Genomic DNA, 16,213 nt, shown 5'->3' on the forward strand with positions numbered 1-16,213 from the left:
CACAAGTCAATAGCACCATTGTGGTGTCCCACAACTCAAGAAATACAGAAACAAAGCAAACAATTTCTATGCCTGCCTGCTACCTTCCTTCCTTCCTTCCTTCCTTCCTTCCTTCCTTCCTTCCTTCCTTCCTTCCTTCCTTCCTTCCTTCCTTCCTTCCTTCCTTCCTTCCTTTCTTCCTTCCTTCCTCCCCCTCCCTCCCTCCCTCCCTCCCTCCCTCCCTCCCTTCCTCCCTCCCTCCCTCCCTCCCTCCCTCCCTCCCTTCCTCCCTCCCTTCCTTCCTTCCTTCCTTCCTTCCTTCCTTCCTTCCTTCCTTCCTTCCTTCCTTCCTTCCTTCCTTCCTTCCTTCCTTCCTCCCTCCCTCCCTCCCTTTCTCCCTTCCTTCCTTCCTTCCTTCCTTCCTTCCTTCCTTCCTTCCTTCCTTCCTTCCTTCCTTCCTTCCTTCCTTCCTTCCTTCCTTCCTGTGCAAGATATGAATTATACCATCGATCTACACTTCTAGCCCCCATATTGTATTTTTATTGTTATTGGGGAAGATAATCAGGAATCACTGCTGGTAGCGTTAGAGCACCATATGCATTGCTGAGGATTGAACTAGGGTTGGTCACATGCAGAGCAAGCACCTTAAACTCTCTATCATCTCTGGTCCCAGCCCCAGTATTTTAAGAATTATTTTTCCCTCAAACTTTATTTTATGAAAGCACCAGGTCTTATGATTTCAGTGTTGTTAACTCTGTGATCTGGATATTTAGCTCTATCATTTCTTTCTTTTAATATTTTTTTTATTTTATAAGTTAGTTCAGAATATTTGATTACATTTAATATTCAAACACCAATCCCACCACCATTACAAAGTTTGGGTGATATGAGCTTTGGTATATATACCTGAAAATATGCATATATGCATATATATATATATTTCCCTCTATGATTTGCTGCCTACTGTCTGAACCCCATCAAATATGGTGTGACAATTATGGGTAATGGGTAGGGAGTGTTTTATGATGTGTCCAGGAATATGTTCACTCATATGTGAGGCTCGACCTGAGCATGCGGGGCGTGGCCTGGAGCGTGGCAGTGGTTGGGCAGTGGAGGTCGGCTGCCAGGGCTGGGTCCATTGGGGCGGGGAAGGTTCCCACCCACCTCTGGGGCACCCTGAGTGAAAACAGCCTGGTGTGAAGTCCTGTGGCATGGTTATGAGGGCCTCATTTTATGCTCCCTTCCAGGAGAAGCAGTCGTGGGATCTGGAGGATGGCTGATGACAAGATTATGTGGCATCGGCAGGAGGTGGCTTATAGAAGTGACCCCTGGGTCACCAGAGACTGGGTGAAACAGCAGATAACCTCTGCTCCTGGGTCCCGTTGTTTAGCTCTATCATTTCTTAGTGCCACTGATATAAATTGATCCTTGCCCTCTGTTGCTTCTCCTGTCTTCCCCACCTGCTGCCCCCTACACTTAAATTATTTTCTTCTCCTCCTTAAACTTTGGGTCCAAGGGTGATCTAGTTAAACCCCCTTTAAATCATTATCTTTCCTCATCCAGTTTCTCTAAATACTACATATGAGTGATATTATCCTATGATATTATCCAGGACTGGAGTGATAGCACAGCGGGTAGGGCGTTTGCCTTGCATGCGGCCGACCTGGGTTTGATTCCTCTGTCCCTCTTGGAGAGGCCGGCAAGCTACTGAGATTATCCTGCCCGCACGGCTGATCCTGGCAAGCTACCTGTGGTGTATTCGATATGCCCAAAACAGTAACAACAAGTCTCACAATGGAGGCGTCACTGGTGCCTGCTCCAGCAAATCAATGAACAACAGGAGGACAGTGTGACAGTGTTATGTCTTATTTTACTTCTTTGCTCTAAAGTTTCTTTACTTTCCATGGCAAAGATTTGTTTCTGCTGGTACTATTAAGTAGATCTCAAATATTCTTTGTACAAGAGCCCTAGTGTCACTTTTTGACTGTCTTATTAGTATTTTAAAATATTTATTCATGTGCATACTTATGTTATAATCCTATTCTTGCAAAACTATCAACTCCAATATACTGTACAGATTAGTCCTATATCTGGCACAATGAAAGCACACTGTGCTGACCAGAAATATATGTTGAATTAGTAATTGAATCTCAGCATTCTTTCTGTGTATGCCTGAATGTAATACAGGAGAAAGATTTTGGAAGTTTGTCTTCTTGGATTGAGATTGATAACAAAGAACCAACCCCCAGAAATCTTATTGTGCCTGATAATCTTACCAAACCTTTTTTTTCCTTATGATTTATGTCAAACTTCACAAATAACAAAAAACAAAATTACTAATCATGTTGTATAAGATAAAAATAATTTTCAGCTTCTGGAATTTTGTTAAGTATTAACAGCTTACCTCTCAAAGAGCTTGGCAAGTTACTGAGAGTATCCTGCCTGCATGGGCAGAGCCTAGCAAGCTGCCCGCGGAATATTCGATATGCCAAAAACAGTAACAATAGGTTTCATTCCCCTGACCCTAAAAGAGCCTCCATCATTGGGAAAGACAAGTAAGGAGAGGCTGCTAAAATCTCAGGACTGGGAGGAATAGAGAGTTACTTGCACCCACTCGAGTAAATCGACAAACAACGAGATGACAGTGATGACAGATGATTAACAGCTTACTCCACAGTAGTTTTAACAGTTAAGTTTTATTTTCTAATAGAAAGGAAAAATATTTTGTTATTAGCATTTTCTCATTTTCTTTCTGTTAAAGTTGACTGTAAGATTGCTTAATTCATGTATAAGCAGAATAATTAATTATTTTGTTTCTTCAGCCAAAACCACGAATTCTAGAACTCATGAATAGTATAACAAAACAATTAGAGGGGACATTTTTCAAAAAACCAAGTCTCCAATCAACCACACAAAAATTCACAACAACTCCTACAATGGTTCATGTAGGTGTCTGCATGAACCATTCTGTATAACAGTTGTAATTATAAGTTGATCAGAAACAAATAACTTGCATCCTAAGAAGATACCTTAATTTAAGAAACAATTTAGCATTTACTCAAAAACAAATAAAAGTAACCTCATTTCCATGTTTATTATATAGTTTAGATAAAATCATTGTAATATTTTTAAAGTTTATGAATTTCATCTCCATAGTTGCTGTGCCTCATCACCACAAAAGACTCCCCGGAACTATTTTCATTTTACTTCTAATCCATATCTGGCTAATTCCCTTATTTTTCATCCACTTCTTGATAATCTCAATTTTGTAATCCAAGACAAAGGGATTGTCATTTTTTATACTATTATCTTCAAATAAATAAACTTTTTAAAAATATAGCCATGGGATTTAAGCTTTATTCCAAACAGTATGTAAAAATGGCCAAGAGCACATTAGAATATTTTCAATATCACCAATTATTAGAGAGATATAAATAAAAATCATTTGATGCCCAATAGATTACTACAATTACACAAATGGTCAAAAAGAGTATATTAAATGTTGTGAAGACCATGGAGAAGTGAAATCATTGAAATATCACTGCAAGCTACAGAGAGTATGGAGCCTGCTTGGCAGAGCCTGGCAAGCTACCCGTGGCGTATTGGATATGCCAAAAACAGTAACAATAAGTCTCCCAATGAGAGAAGTTACTGGTGCCCGCTCGAACAAATTGATGAGCAACTGGATGACAGTGACAGTGACATCATGGTAGGAATTAATATGATATATAATACAACTAATTCTAAATGCTCTATCACAAAAATATTAAAAGGTGCATCACTGCCATGTAAAATTAATATTTCCAATAAATCATTTCTGACAGGGACATTTGTGGAGGGCTTTGTGTATTTTGTTGTTGTATAGTAGGGTAACTTTGAACATCAGTACCATAGCATAAATGATATTATAAGCATGTTATGGAAATATAATAAAAAATTTAATTATAAAATAGAAAAGAAAATTTGACATTTTCAGGAACAAATCATTTATAATTTCTAGAAGACATATTTATTCTGTGCTTTGTAAGTATATATATGAATGCATATATGTATGACACTTATACACTTTAAACATTTTAAACATAGCATGTAGCACAGACATGCATACAATCGACTCAATTTGGTTTCAAATAGCCATAGATTGGAGGGTAAGAGGCTTATTTTTTTAAAAGACTGTGATTTATTATTTTCTTCCAATTTTCCATATTCTGGTTATGTAAACTTGCATAAATAAACATAAACATTATTTTACCCCTTTATTTCCTCTAAAGTAGCACTGTAGCACTATACCACTGTAGTACCGTTGTTCATCGATTTGCTCAAGTGGGCACCAGTAACGTCTCCATTGTGAGACTTGTTGTTACTGTTTTTGGCATATCTAATATGCCACAGATAGCTTGCCAGGTTCTGCTGTGCTGGCGGGATACTCTTGGTAGCTTGCCGGGCTCTCTGAGAGGAATGAAGGAATCAACCCTGGGTCAGCTGCATGCAAGGCAAACGCCCTGCCCGCTGTGCTATTGCTCCAGTCCTTCCTTTAAAATAAATTGAATAATTGGTTTCTAAGATACTTCTGAAACTAACACCTTCTAGCGTCAATGCAGAATTTTATTAGATAAAATAAAGTTCAGTTACACTATTGCAGTATTTTTATAACTTTCTGATTCTGAAAACTTTGTACAATTTTAATTGCAAGTTGAAACATTTGAAATTACAAAGAAAAACCCTAGACTAAATTTAATGCTAATTAACACTGATATTTAAATAATTCTTGCATTATAGGGTTAACTAATTTACTAAAATGTTGATTTACTTTCTAAGCATGACATGATTCTCAGTACACTTATTATTATTTCTTAAATTGCAAAACCTATGTCTATTTTATGATATTTAAAGCTAATTTTTTCTGGCATAATTATTATTTTTAATCTTTCAACTCAATATTTAATGGAAAATGTTTTGATTTTAAGTTGTACCTGATCAAGAAAATATTAGGATACTTTTACCAGAACTTTTCTGAAATACATTGTTCTCTCCTGCAGTTTTCAATTACCTTATATTTCATTGTCTGATGGTTATTTGTACAGACAGAACAGTTCATATGTATATATATATCAATTTTACACATGAAAAAGGCATACAACATGACCACATATTTTATGAGCTCATTAATTTCTACAAATGTGTAAATATGCTGCAGATAAATGACACAGACTAAAGTTATTTGACATTGTTTTCTAATTAAAATGACAAATGTCATGCTGTGCTCTGGAAGCAGAACCTGTTATTTTAGAAGTTAGAGTTTGCATCTTTTGTTGACACTCATTTTTTAAAAAATCTTTGACATGCAAATAAGTACCCTAATTATTAATTTATGTTGCTTTTTTAAGGTTTATGCATATAGTTTCTTACTAGGAATACCTAAGAAGAAAAAAATCCTGCATTGATACACTTTTAATGTCATCTTTATGGTACCTTTAAAGGTGAGGAGCCAGTACAGCATGGGCCCTATAACTGTGGACAATATTCATTCTCCATAGAGAAATTTATAATCCTAGGAAGGTATCAGAGTCTGGAACTTTCATTGATTTGTTATTTTATAGATAAGTTATCATATATATATATATATATACTCATCTTGAATATGCTTGCAACCTGATCAAATGGAAATTTTACCTAATAGTTTTCTTTTCATGCAGAATATACAATTAATGAGAGTTCTGAGTCCTAATAATAAACAAAAAATTCAATTTATACATGCAAGGTCATGTTACAGAAAATACATGAAAAAAGGAATCAACAGCTTTTTACTCTACAATGGCAACCATGTTTTCAATAAAATTGGATTTGGAGAATTACATGCCCATTTCTCTTTCAACCATAACAGTATGATTATGTTTTGAAAAATTGTGATTGTTAGTTTTTAATTGAATTACCATCACATACTCAGTTACAAAGATGTTCATGGGTGGGTTTCCATCCTACAACATTCCGACAACTCTCCCACCACCAACGTACATTTCCCACTAACAATTCTCAGTTTCCCTCCGGGCCCCACTAGGGGCTTCTATGCCCCTTAATGAAAAAATATATTAGTTTCTTAATGATATTATGATCTGACCATGAACATTGTCTCAGTTTCTTTTTATCCAAAATAGGTGTCATGAATATTTTCTCATTTTATAATCTTTACAAAATGGTCATTTATTCTTGCAGTAAAATGAAATGACATTTGGAACTGGAGAGATAGTACTGCTGTAGGTCACTTGATTTGCACCGGCCAATCCCAGTTTTATCCCCCATGTGCCATATGGTCCTCAAGCACTGCCAGGGCTAATACCTGAGTAAAGAGCCAAGAGTAACCTCTGAGCATCTCCAGGTGTGGCCCAAAAGCAAAAAATGTAAATCAAAGAAGAAATTACATTTGATGGGGAGTTGGAATAGTACCATGGGTGGGATACTTGTCCTGCAGGTGACAGACTCCAGTACCATCCTGGGCACCACATAAGGTCCCTTGAGTCAGACAAGAGTGATCTCTGAGCATAGAGCCAGTTGTAAGCCCTATGTGTCTCCAGGTATGGTTAACAAAGTATTGTTAAGAATGGAAAGAAAAAACTACATTTTATATGATAAGTACAGTTTGATTTATTTGTGTCTGCATTATTTTTTATTCATCTGTGTATAAAAAGGCTCAATAGTTTGGTTTATAAATATGCTATAAAGATGCAGATACTTCAGAGCTCTGAATATCAGCTCTATAGCTGACTACCAGGTCCTAATAATTGCTCTGCCATCTGCTGGTTGTGTGACCTTGAGTAGGTCACTCAACGTTCCATGCTCGAATTTCTCATTCATAAAACAGAAATTGGAATCATACTGTAACATATAAATCAGTGACAGAATAAACCAAGCTTTCAAGCTTGGAAATCTAAATTGAAATGCTGGTAGTTTAATAATTGGATGAATAAGCAACTACTAATCCTTAAAGGATAATTTAAAATTAAAACTGGAAATATCTGAATACCCAGAGCTGAGAGAACAAGTTTCTCTTTCTTACACAATGAGTCAGAAATCCTAGGTTGTGAACTATGGAAAATATAGTTTACAAACTCCCCAAACTTACATTTTATAACAATAGACATGACAGTGAGCTTCATTTTCTTCAGGATGTGACTATGTTGAAAAATGTATAGAACTTTGCACATTGTATTGCTCAGACATAAGTAGTGGGCAAAAGAGTTTTGGGTTCTTAAATAACTGCAGAATTTCAATCAGATAATGACTGAAACTTTTGAGAGGAAGGAAAATTGAGAGAGAACATTGATTTTATCCTAAGATTAGAGGAATCAACCTGCGAGTTCCTAATGAGAAAAACTGCGAATGTTTTAGGAACAAAATACATATTTATCAAGCCAGATTCTACCAGATTGAATATAGCAAGTATCCATGACTATATTTAATGATAAAAATAAATAGTCCAATAAACTGCAAATGAAGAAAAAAAGCCATTTATTTTTAAAGGAATTTAAAGTAGCCATGAAAGTCTAATGGAGATAGAAAATCACCATTAGCATACCTCAGTAATAATTGCTTACAAGATCCAAAAATTAGTGGTAAAATTAGTAGAAAAATTCAGGAAATAGCAAAGTTGTAAGCCTCAGCTAAATCTTGATTGTATTTTTAAATTATTCTGGAGCCCCTAACACAGTCTCTATGGATTCCTTGTTCTTCTCAGAAAGAAAGGTTTGCACCAACAAAGCAGGAAAGGGGAAAATTTGAACCTTGCAGAAACTCATCAGTCACGACTCTAATGAAAAGTTTAGGGTTCGCATAATGAGCACCACCTGTAGGAGGTCACGCTACATAAGCTCTGTTGAGTTCTTATCGGGAACACATAATCCCAGTCAGTTATTGAGTAAATGTCAGCTAACACTAAGTCAAGCTCAACAAAATATCTGACTGCTATTCTACAAATCAAGATCATAAACCTCAATAGAATAGTGAGGATCTGCCACCAAATGGAGAAGACTTCAGAGGCCAACTAAATTACAAGGATTTGGAATCAGATCCTAGAACAAAACTTCTTTGTAAATCTTTAGTAAAAATCTAAGAAAAAAAAGCATTTAATACTCCTAACACTGGCCCATAAATTGTTTATTTGAGACATATCATTTTTCATTTTCAAATGCCAACATTTTATAAATGCTGTTAGTTTAATTATGAAATGACATATGCAATCATTTAAAATATCTATTAGTAGCACTGTCGTCGATTTGTTCATCGATTTGCTCGAGCAGGCACCAGTAACGTCTCCATTGTAAGACTTATTGTTACTGTTTTTGGCATATCAAATACGCCACGAGTAGCTTTCCAGGCTCTGCCTTGGGGACGGGATACTCTCGGTAACTTGCTGGGCTCTCGGAGAAGGATGGAGGAATTGAACCTGGGTCGGCCTCATGCAAGGCAAAAGCCCTACTGGCTGTGCTATCACTCTAGTCCATCTGTTAGTATTACTTGCATAATTTATAACATTTTTTCCTAGATACTTTATTATCTTATATTTAGATTGGTAAATTTCTCAGTTTAATCTACTTTGGTAGTTAAAAATGGGGTTATTTTTCTAGATCTATTAAAGAAAGTAATATTTTACATATAAAAATATTTCTTATATTACTCTTGAAGTAATATTTTATATGTAAAAATTACTTTACTTAATAGATCTAGAGAAATAATCCTGCTCTATTTCTATTATGCAAACGTAAAAATGTAGAGGATGATTAATAGAAATAAGCGATAGTACAAGCATTAAGCCACTTGCCTTGCATACATCTAAGCTGCGTTTGATACCCAGTATGACAAAGAGTTCAAGAATTCTGTCAGGATTGATCTCTGAGTACTAAGCCAGGAGTAAGCCAGGAGAACTATGGGGTGTGGATTAAAAAAAAAAACAAATTAAAACTAAACAAAAGAACCTACTTTACAAAAATGAAATAATGAAATGTTAGTGATAAATGAGTTGACTTAGACTTTTGGAAATAACTATTTCAAGTATCATTACCAAAGGATGGGAATGTGACTCAAATAACAGACACATGATTTCTTCGTACAAACCTTGCATTCAATCACCTGAAACCTCCTGAAGAATATTACTAGGGAAAATCATGGACCTTTAGTACTGATGTTTGCAGCCTCTGCAAAAACAAAAACAAAAGTAGCAAAGTATAATTAATGATTTTTCTTTATTTATTTACTGTTAATTCAATTAATCATAACATTATCAAACAATTGAATCTTAAACAATAAGAAAAAGTTTAAAATATTAGTTAAATCAAGTATAAAAATCTTGTAACTGCATGAAAACTTTGGTATTATATTAAGAGCACTTCCTTTACAAAACGTTTAAATGAGCAATATATTTTTTCTTCAGATATTTTATGCATATAGACATGGCTCATTGAGAAAAATGCTAAAAAGTATAGAAGACCATCAAATAAATAATATTGTTTTATCCTAATATGGCATTATAATTCTTTAAAAAAGATATTTTTTCTTGTGTATATTTTTGACTTGGGGCTACTCAAGGCTGTGCTCGGGGCATACTCTCACACTGTGCTCGGGAACGGTCTTGGAAGGCTCAGGGGACCATCTGTGGCTGGAGACTGAAGCCGGGTCAGCAGTGTTCAAGGCAAGACGCACCTGCTGTCTATTTCTCCAGCCTGAGAACTCTTCTTGAATGTCAGTGAAGGAGATCTATTATGCAATGTGATGAGTCATTAAATATTTTATATTTGTTCCAGAGTCTTAATGAAATTATTTATTGCATCATATATTTGTCATTTATTCCAGAGAGAGTGTATACATGGATATTTCAGTTAACATTTAGATTTACATTGTTTAAGCAACTCACTTATTTTAGTGCGTACAGTTTGACAAGCACCCGTGGAGACTGAAATTTGCAACATACTGAAGAAGGCAGCAATAAATCTTTCCTAGTTTTTTCATTTTCCTAGTTTTTTACATTCAGGTATATACCATGTGAAAATATTTTTTCTGGTCTTATATTGTGGGAAGAATCAGAAATATGAAACAGAAAATTTTAGGGCATTTCCCAATGAACAATAAACAATTTCCAATAATTTAACCTACTTTAGTATGTACAAAGGTGGTATCGTAAGAGTTTCATGGTATGTGTGTGTGTGTGCGTGTGTGTGTGTATTTGTGTCTGTGTGTGGGTGTGTGTGTGTGGGTGGGTGTGTGTGTGTGCATGTGCCACGTGCACTGCATAACTGCTTTAGAATTAGTAGAAATCATGTCTCCTTGTTAACTCTTCATTGGACTCTTAATAACAATCATCCACATTATACGTGTATTTATATTCAGTGGAAGCTATATGGAGAACTGACATAAAATTTTGCTTTGTTTCCATTATCTTCTTCCTGTTTCCAATGTAGAAGCTCACTAAATCTCCAAATGTAATAATACGTCCTATTCCAAATTGATGTCTGTGTTGCAAACAGAAGTCAGCATTCTCTAGTTTCTGGTCTCAAAAGTTCAACAATTGTGCCACCAGATCATGCATGACCACATGGTTATCTCTCCTGAAACTGATTTTATGTATGAACAGAGGGTACTTTTACCTGGAGTTGCCCTCTCTGACAAACCTTTTCTGCTACTACGTACCCCAAGGCTTCCAAGAGACAGAATTGTTGTGTACTAAGTTCATTAGTTTGATGACATGTATAATGTTATGCTTTAACTCACATCTACACCGTATTTTAATTGAAAGTTACAAATCTAGGAGATACTTCCTCTGTGAATTCATTCTTAAGAGATTCCAGTAATTCAATTTTATCTAATCCAAATTCTTTAATACTTGAAACCTTGAAGAAATTTCATACATAGTCCAAATTCACTTTCTCTAATGTTAAAAATCCAATTTAAACTAAAATAACATAATTTCTATAGAAAAGTCACGTTTTAAATTTTGTTATAGAGATACAATATAGTATCATTTATATCTGTAGGAAGCATATGCCATTCTAAAGATGATAAAACTGTTGGTAACTTTCTAATATGTTCACAAAAAGTATAATTCTTCTTTAATTACTACCAATCCAATCCACAAAAATAACTCTTAATGTTACTCACATTTTAACCAAAAAGTACCATGGTAAAAGTATTTTTTAAACTGTTTTCTTTATAAATGGAAGTCTTTAGTGTAAAACTGTTTATATATTCTTTCAGAAGAACATTTAATTAAAGCAGAAAATGAGTTTTTTGTAACTCTCATGGAAGTCCCTTTCTTAAAATTTTGTAAGGAAAAAATCAATATAATTGTCAAATGTAATTTTAAGGAAAAATAGTTAGCAGAGACAATTTTAAAGTATGTTACAGATTAACATTTTATATAGAGACAATAGAAATTTCTCAAATAGATTGCAGAATACATAATTTTTCACTTCAAACTATAATAAAAGTGAAATATTGCATAGCGTAAAAAGCAATAGATATTGTACAATATATAAATGTGTATATATGTGTGTGTATTTTGTTTTTGTTTTGCAGCCACACCTAGCAATGTGCAGTGCTTGCTACTAGTTTTGTGCTAAAGGATCATTCCTGGCAGGGCTCAGTGGACCAAATAAGATACTGGGGATAAAATCTGGGTCAGCTGAATGCAAGTCAAGTGCCTACCAGCTGTATTGTTTCTCCAGTGCAATGTCACACTTTTTTTGTTTATTTGGGTTGTTTTGGGGGGTTCCCAGTGTCAGGACTCTTTATTCCTGCCTCTCCATTCAGGGATCTTTCCCAGTGGTGATCAGGGAAGCATATGGGAGCCAGGTATGATGCTGGGCTTTGAACCCAAATTGGCCACATGCAAGACACATGCCCTAACTGCTACGCTATTGCTCAGCAAACCATGACCATAAGAAAATTTTTAGAAATTATTTTTTAATATTCTACTTTACCTGTAACATAAGACATATGTTTAATATTATTTACATCAACTCTAGAGTATTGAATAAGACACCCAACCTTTATTTTTCTGTTTCACTAACTAAAGAATAAAGACCCAAGAATACACATCTAGAATCAAAATAGAAAAGACCCAAGAATATCATCTGACATGTCAATCTCCAGAGAAATGTCTGTTATCACTGTTATTATCCCATGTCTATACTGAAAAGTATGCCTTCTGCTAAAAACATCATTCTGACATGTTGACTATGGTAAGGCATTCTTTATTTAAACGGATTTCATGATGCTTAAATTTTAAAACAATACATTTTGTTTTGTTTTATTTTGGGGAGGTAGTCCCAAAATGTCCTCAGAAGCCAGGAACCTCACATGTGATTCTAAGTCATCTGGGGCATAGGTTCAGTGCAGAACCATGTGAATACTATATTTCTGGAGCCCTGTAGTGCCAGACACTATCTTACTCTGACTGTGTTCACGTGCCTTCAGGGCTGCTTCCAGTGATATGTCACTGGAATCATATCTTGATCTGTGAGTTAGCTCTATTTCACTGTCCCTAAATACAAATTGTTCACAGAATTTAAGAAATAAATATGAATTTTTTTATTAAATTTTATTGAATCACCATGAGATAGTTGCAAGCTTTCATATTTGTGTTACAATCACACAATGATCCATGACATTTTTCAAAGAAATAGACAAAACACTCCTGAAATTCATATGGAAAAATAACCCCCCAGGAATAGCTAAAGCAATCCTTGGGGAAAAGATGGGTGGCATTACCTTCCCCAAATTCAAACTCTACTACAGTAGTAATTAAAAGAGCATGCTATTGGGCTAGAAACAGTCCTGCAGACCAATGGAATAGAGTTGAATATCCTGTTACAGACCCCAAAATATATGGCCACTTAAGCTTTGACAAAGGAGCAAGAAATGTGAAGTGGAACAAGGAAATCCTCTTCAACAAGTGTTGCTGGGAAAACTGGATAGCTCCCTGCAAAAAAAAAAAAAAAATGAACTCAACCTCTATCTAATGCCAGGCCAAAGTCAGATAAAAGTGGATTAAAGACTCAATACCAGACATGAATCTATGAGGTACATAGTGGAAAATGTAGGCAGAACTCTCCATGACATTGAAGCTAAAAGCATCTTTAAGGATGAAACAGCACTGACCATGTAAGTGGAAGCAAACATAAATAAATGGGACTATATCCGAATTTTTTTATGCATCATTTTATTCTTAATGAGATTTCAAGTTGATGTAGTTCTGGGATGTTTGAAGTTTCCATTCCAACTTAATTCAAATTAATCTAATTCTGAGGTATTTAAACATTTTAAAAGTTTAATTTTTGATATTTAATATTTGATCTCAGTCAAGATGCGAACTTAAATGTGTCTAATCTATTTAATCAAGTCCTGCTGTAGCTGCAGGCCACTGAAAATTGGAATTAAGGGGGGAAATGGCCAAACCTAGCTGCATCAGAAAGAAAGAAAGAAAGAAAGAAAGAAAGAAAGAAAGAAAGAAAGAAAGAAAGAAAGAAAGAAAGAAAGAAAGAAAGAAAGAAAGAAAGAAAGAAAGAAAGAAAGAAAGAGAGAAATAAGAGAGAAAAAAGAGAAAGAGAGAGAGAAAGAATGAAAGAGTGAAAGAGAGAGAGAAAGAAAGAAGAAAGAAAGGCTGAAAGAAAGAAAGAAAAAAGAGAAAGTAAGAGAAAGAGGAAAAAGAGAAGAAAGAGAGGAAGGGAGAAAGGAGAGAAAGAAAAAAGAAAGAGGAGGAAAAAGAAAGAGAAAAAAATAGAGAGAAAGGAAGGGAGAATGAAGGAGAGAAAGCAAGAGGAAGAAAAAGAAATAGAGGAATAAAGAAAGAGAGGAAGAGAGAAAGAAGGAAAGAAAGAGGAAGAAAAAGAAATAGAGAAATAAAGAAAGGGGATGGAAGAAAGGAAAAAATGAGAGAAGGAAGGAAGGAAGGAAGGAAGGAAGGAAGGAAGGAAGGAAGGAAGGAAGGAAGGAAGGAAGGAAGGAAGGAAGGAAGGAAGGAAGGAGGGAGGGAAGGAGGGAAGAAGGGAGGGAGGAAGGAAGGGAGGAAGGAAGGAAGGAAGGAAGGGAGGGAGGAAGGAAGGAAGGAAGGAAGGAAGGAAGGAAGGAAGGAAGGAAGGAAGGAAGGAAGGAAGGAAGGGAGGAGTGTTTCAGACATACAGTGTTCCAGTACCCATCCCTCAGCCAGTGTACATTTCCCACCACTAGTACCCCCATATCTCTCTTGCCAATCCCTCCCCATCAGCCTCCCTCTAAGGCAGGCACACTCTCTCCTCTCTCTCTCTCTTTCTCTATCTCTCTCTCTCTTTCTCTCTCTCTCTCTCTCTCTCTCTCTCTCTCTCTCCACCTCCCTCATTTTGTGCATTATGGTTTGCATTACAGATACTGAGAGGCCATCATGTTTGGTCCTTAACCCACATTCAACACACATCTCCCATCCAGACCAATCCCTTCCAACCATCATAGTCATAACGGTCCCTTCTCTATCCCAAATTCCCTCTCTCTGAGCCCTTGAGGCAGGCTTCCAACCAAGGACTATCCTCCTGACCTTTGAATTTACTGCCCTTGGCTAATTAATCTCGTACTATGTTTTTTCTGTTTATTTATTTGTTTATATCACACAAATTGTTTCAGTCATTATATGTATGTCCCTCTTCTTCTGACTATGTACCAAAGGTTCTTTAACCAGTGGTCTGTCCTTCGACACCTGGGTTGTTTCCAGATTCTGTCTCTTATAAACAGTGCTACAAATGAACATACAAGTGAAGATGTCATTTCTGTTTGTTTTTGCACTTCAGAAGGGTGATGCTGGATCATATATAAGCTCAATTTCTAAGTTTTTTAGACATGCACAGATTGTTTTCCAAAAAGACTGGATCAATCAGTATTCTCACCACCAATGGAGAGTCCCTTTCTCCTGCATCCATGCCAGCACTTGTTTTTATTCTTTTTGATACGGGCCATTCTCTGTGGTATAAGATTCATTGTGTTTTGATTTGCATTTCCCTAATGATTAGTGGTATAGAGAATGTGCCTTTTGGCTATTTGAATATTTCCTTTGAGGAAGTTTTCGTTCATTTCTTCTCTCCATTCTTTTGATAGAGTTTGAGTGTTTTATTTTTTTAATAAATTTCTACCAATGACTTACACATCTTTGATATTAACAATTTGTCAGATGGGTATTGGAAAAATAACTTTTCCCATTTTGTGAGCTGTCTCTGTATCTTGGTAACCATTTATTTAGAAGTGCAGAAGTCTCTTAGTTTAATGTAGTCTCTTTTGTTTATATTTGCTCCACTTGCTTGGTCAGTGGTGTTTCATCTTGGAAGGTGCCTTTAGCAACAGTGTCACAGAAGGCTATTCCTATGTTTTTCTCCATGTACCTTGTGGATTTGGGCTGAAGTGATAGCACAGCCGTGTTTGCCTTTCACGCAGCTGACTCGTGTTCGATTCCTAGCCCCTCTTGGAGAGCCTGGCAAGCTACTGAGAGTATCGAGTCCGCATGGCAGAGCCTGGCAAGCTACCCGTGGCATATTGGATATGCCAAAAACAGTAACAATAAGTCTCACAAAGAGGTGCGTTACTGGTGCCTGCTGAAACAAATTGATGAGCAATGGGATGACAATGACTGTGACAGTGAGTGACCTCGTGGATTTAGGTCTGATAGTGAGGAATTTAATCCATTTATATCTGACTTTTGTGTTTAGCGATAGACCAACATCTGAGTTCATTTTTTGCATGGAACTGCCACGGTTTCCTAGTACCACTTGTTTGATGCTATATTTCACTTCCATAATTTAGACACTGGAATAGCTTCCCTATACCAGGGTATCAGAAGTACTCTTAAATTTATCATTACGTGGATGCAGATATAAATTTGTAAATGTGAAATAGGAGGCAATAAAATGTCCTTAGTGTTATATCTTATTTGTTTTCAAAACCTATTTTTTAATTTTTATTAGAGAATCACTGTGATGTACAGTTACAAACTTATGAACTTTAGTGTTTTCATTTTACTCATACAGTGATCGTTTACCCACCCCTCCACCAGTGCCCATTCACCTCCACCAATGATCCCAGTATGTCTCTCACCACCCCCACCACATCCCCCACCACCCCACGCTGCCTCTGTGGCAGGGCATTCCCCTTTGTTCTCTCTCCTTTTGGGTGTTGTAGTTTGCAATTGAGGTATTGAGTGGCCATCATGTTAGGTCTATAGTGTACTTTC

This window comes from Sorex araneus, chromosome 3 (assembly GCF_027595985.1).
Source record: "Sorex araneus isolate mSorAra2 chromosome 3, mSorAra2.pri, whole genome shotgun sequence".
Classification (NCBI taxonomy): domain Eukaryota; kingdom Metazoa; phylum Chordata; class Mammalia; order Eulipotyphla; family Soricidae; genus Sorex; species Sorex araneus.